Source organism: Pestalotiopsis fici (assembly GCF_000516985.1).
Source record: "Pestalotiopsis fici W106-1 unplaced genomic scaffold PFICI_Scf_7, whole genome shotgun sequence".
In the NCBI taxonomy this organism is placed as follows: Eukaryota; Fungi; Ascomycota; class Sordariomycetes; order Amphisphaeriales; family Sporocadaceae; genus Pestalotiopsis; species Pestalotiopsis fici.
The window spans coordinates 2,389,640-2,394,492 of record NW_006917097.1 but is presented as its reverse complement, the minus strand read 5'-3'; positions in this window follow the sequence as shown (position 1 = coordinate 2,394,492).

Genomic DNA, 4,853 nt, shown 5'->3' with positions numbered 1-4,853 from the left:
CGTCGCGACCTTCTCGAAGCTTCGCAAGGGGAACAGTAAGAAATGTCATTTTGGGCTCGTTTACAACTGCCGTGGGTGATGATATGAGCCTTTCTTGGTCTCATTAACACAAGGCTGACCAAGCCACAAAGACCGGCCTGAGCCAAGGTCCTCGAGAACGACGGTTCAGGCCAGGCAAAGGGTGACAAAAGGGTAGCCAAGCCATGCACTCATTGCCCCCCGTCCATGAACTGACATGATCAGAGCTACTGCACAAGGCTCGCGACCAGTCAGCCTCCCTTCCTCCAAAGGAAATTACCACTCGGCAAGTAGTAGCTGGGCAGTCGTCCCGCATACCTAGGTACCTTAATGTAGGTAGTCTTGGGTGGTCTTGGGGTCACGAACAAATCGGCAATTTGCCAGTAGCAGTTGACAGTAGCTTCTTCAGGCAGACACGATACTATTGTTCGCGCACCGACTAAGGTCAAGAATATGTGTCAGCGCTTGAATGGAACGCGTCCTCGAACCATGTCAGGGTCGGTGAGAGTCTAGCCGTGGGCGGCTGACAAACTGCTTCTGTGCACCTCTTCGACTCGGGGAGAAGGGCATGCACTTCTCCAGAACGGCGCGCTGTCAAAGTCGAGTGCTTGATTCGACTGCTGCCCATCATATGACTAGATGCAACAAATAGATGCGTCGGCCTAGTCTCGAGGGTCATCAATAGCCTTCAATTGCTCGACGGCGCAAGGCTGTTCGCTCATGTTGTTGCTTGGCATCAGGGTTTCGCCCGAAGTTCAGATAGAGTTTCTGGCCTGGAAAAAGCGGAGAGGGGTTTCGTCTCCCTCTGTTTCTGTCTCTTTGCACTCGTCCTCCTGACTGACTGACTGAAGGGACAGTGCTTCAAGTGCCGGCAAGCTTCCGTCGTTGACAAAAACGTGGAAGCCACCACATAGGTAGCGGCCGGGTCCCCTATAGTACACGACCGTCGGGCCTTAGTCGCGACCCTAGGAGACTAGACGCCAGCTATAACGAAAGGACATCAGCAACTAATCAAACCGGGCTTACAATTGAGATTGCTTTTCTTTTCCTTTTCGCATTCCATCGCATGTTGTGCGACGACATCTCTGGCTAAAAAAAGGGTCCATGGGTGCGGCGAAAGGACCGCAGTATCTCCTTTTTGTGTACTGACCTTTTCTTCTTATGTAGGTCTTCTAGTTGTGCATATGCGTCCCGTCTTTTCTTTTCTCTACCCTCTCATATTCTGACTTGTCTTGATACTAGTGCTGAGATGATTGTTCCGGGATTGGATTGGCCCTTGAGTTGCCTTATGATGTAACGGTTCTTTCATTGGACGACCCCTGTTGCCGTGCAGCGCCAAGAATCGTCCAAAATGGTCTGCCCGTCGATCTTTATCTGCTCTTGGACCACCACTCTCACCGGGGATCCAGGGGGTTCTGCAGGAACCGCTTTGAGCAAACCAGGTCCTCCCAGCCTGCCAGGTGAAGACTACTATTGTGTGGGACCGTACCCGTAGTGTACTGTACGTACGAATACCTTTGTTGACTAGACTGATGATGAGACTGCTTGCTGCTCAGTGCTCAATCGTATTGTCGTCGTCTTCAATCGTTGCTGTGTACATACTATCAAGTGGTACGTACATCGGACCTCGACTCCGAATGATACCACCGCTCGCCCGCCCGCGTACCAGACGTTCGGATGCCCGGCCATTGGGTCGAAAGGTTGGCCAACATCCAGGTACCTATGCATTCTGGTAGCTCTACCCGCTACCGACTACCTCGCAGGTATATGCCAGGTTAGGTACTAGGCACACAAGGAACCTTTTGAATCCCCATTGTGACTGGTCTCTTTCCTCGAGGTAGTACAGGCATTGCAGTGAGTCGTACTATTACCCAAATCTCTCTCCTGCCAACCAGTGGCCTGCAAGCACCCGGTATTCCGTAAACATCTCAACAGGTCATTGCACGCCGCTGCAATAAAGCTACACTGCATCCATACGGCGATCATCGTTATTGCTAGCCTAGGCTCTGGTCGAGAACTCTCCTTTTTTCTCTTTTCCTTCGAGAATCCATCAAACTCGCAATCTGGTGGACCAATATATCTCTCCCTTTCGGAGTTGAGCGAGTTGAGTATAATGGCAATTCTGAACGCGGTTGATTGATTGTGGGGACCGGAGGCATGGTTCGCACCGAGGTCGAATCACAAAATACCATAATCGCGGCGCCACTGGGAATTCCTACTAGCCTAGCATAGGTAATCTGTCAGTACTGAATGAATGGAACGTTTGTAGGCCAAAAATGTGATTTGTATGCGAGGGCCGCAGCACGCCAGGGTTCTGCCGTCGAGATGTCCCCAGAAGCTCATTTCATTATGGCCCCTGATCGGCCACGACGGCTTCAACCCCACAGACCGGACCCTTGCTCACGTCTCCATCCGCGAGTTCCGCTAATTGCCTATTCCGGCCGCTCGATGCCGTATTGAGAACAATTTAGTGGGATGGCAGATGTTGATCCAATGGCTTCCATGCTGTTTGCTGGTGACTACCAACTTGGGTTGCCGTCGATCAGAATTAGACCTCGAGAGCGTCCATAGGGCAACCCATCTCGACACCGCTCTGGGCGCCCCAGGAGATGAGTGCGAGTTGTATCGTGATCGCTACAACGGCCCTGCAAGGGGTTACGGGTACGGAGAATGACTGGACTCTACTCCATCGCATCTCGAGCCTTAAAGGCAAGTTGATCTGCCGCCTGATCGATACAACTTTTTCTCTCCATCACACTCTTCAGTCGATCAGCTACTGCTTTTTTCGTGCTTTACAGCATAGTCACTCTTTTTTCCGGCAGTAGTTCTCTACTCCAGTCATTCTTTACTGAATTAGTCCTTCCTTAAACAACTAATAACCATGCTTTTCTCAGCCACCGGCCCTCTGGCCGTGGCTTTGGCAGCCGCTTCGGCTGTCACTGCCTCGGGCCCCGGCGCCATGACTCCCGCTCAGGCAGAGCGTGACCTCCTCGGTCTCAACCTGGACTTGGGTGACCTTAGCAAGCCCACCAGCCTTTCCGTCAGCCTCGACGCCGACCTGAGCGGCCAGACCCTCGTTGAGGCTCACGTCGCCGTCGGTGCCGATGTCGACGTCAACGTTACCGACATCCTCGACGCCTCCGCTGATGTCGACGCCGATGTCAACCTGGTTGTCAAGTGTCTTGACTGTTTCGTCAAGGGTGACATCAACGCCACCGTCTCCCTCAACAACCTCGTCCCTGCTCTGAGCCTCGAGCTGAAGGACATTGAGGCCGAGTTGGACCTCGACCTCTACGTCGGTGTTGCCACCACCGTTGCCGTCAACCTGTTCACTCCTCTCGAGCCCATCTCTCTCCCCATTGCCGGCCTCGAGGTCGGTGCTATGGTCTACGTCGACCTTGTCCTGTCTCTCGATGCTGCTATTGATGTTACTGCCGGTGTTTACGTTAAGCTTACCGAGGAGGCCCTCCTCGAGATCGACATCCTCAAGGGTGAGCTCCTGACTACCAGCTTCACTGGCTTGGCCGTCAAGACCCTCCCCATCGAGGTCCGCATTGGTTGTGCCCGCCTCCAGGCCGATCTGCGCGTCCGTGTCCAGGCTGGTATCTCTGCCGAGATTGACATCAACGACCTGATCCCTCTGGGCATTGACATCCCCGAGATTGGTGCCGGTGTTGAGCTTGGTGTCTACGCCAACCTTGCCGAGTACGTCGGTTTCTTCTGCGACACCCCTGCTTGCCCTCTGTCCAAGGAGTCCTGGGGTCTCAACGTCGGTGTTGTCGCCGATATCGATGTTGAGGTTGGTGACATTCTCGACATTGAGATTGCCCCCACCGTCTCGGTCGCTCTCCTGACCCTGCCCACTGCCACCCACTGCCAGCAGTCCGGCGGCTCGACCCTGTCCACTCTGCCTCCTACCACCACCGCCACCCTCCCCGGCCACCCTGGTCACTCGGCTTCCACTCCCGCCAGCGGCTACCCTACCGGCTCTGCTGTCGTCACCTCTGAGAACAGCGCTGTTACTGGCTCTGCTGGTGTCTCCTCGCTGCCCTCCGGCTACGTCACCTCGACCGTCCAGAGCACCGCTGTCTACACCGTCACCTACTGCGCTGCCTCGGTTGCCAACTGCCCTGCCAGCTACGCTTCCGGCCAGACCGTCACCAAGACCGTCGATGTCTACACCACCGTCTGCCCTGCTACCATGTCGCTCACTGCCCCTACTAGCAGCGCTACTCCCGTCACCTCGTCCTCTGCTCACCCCACCACCATTGTGACTGAGGTGACCAGCCTGGTTCCTTGCTCTTCCACTGAGACCTTCACCCCCCCTGCCAGCGTGACTCCCTACACCAGCTCCACCACTGCTGCTGTCACCACCTCTGCTTCTACCGCTAGCGGCAAGCCCTCCGGCTCTGCCTCCGTCTCTGTCCCGGCCTCTGCCCCGGTTGTCAGCAGCTCTGCCAGCGTCTCCGTCTCCGTCCCCGCTACTGCTCCCGTCGCCTCCGAGACCGCCACCTACCCCGGCGTTGGCAAGTCCTCGACCTCCACTGCCGCTGTCAGCAGCGAGACCAAGACTGCTACCGTCCCCGGCGGTGAGTCTGGCAACTACCCCACTGGAAGCGTGAGCTACCCGGCTGGTGGCAAGCCCTCGGGCTCCACCTCGGTCCCTGCTACCGCCCCTGTTGCCAGCGAGACTGCCAGCTACCCTGCCGGCGGCAACGGTGGCAAGCCTTCCACCTCGGTTGCCACTTCTCCCGTCGCTTCTGAGACTGCCAGCTACCCTGCCGGCGGCAACGGTGGCAAGCCTTCCACCTCGGTTGCCACTTCTCCCGTCGCTT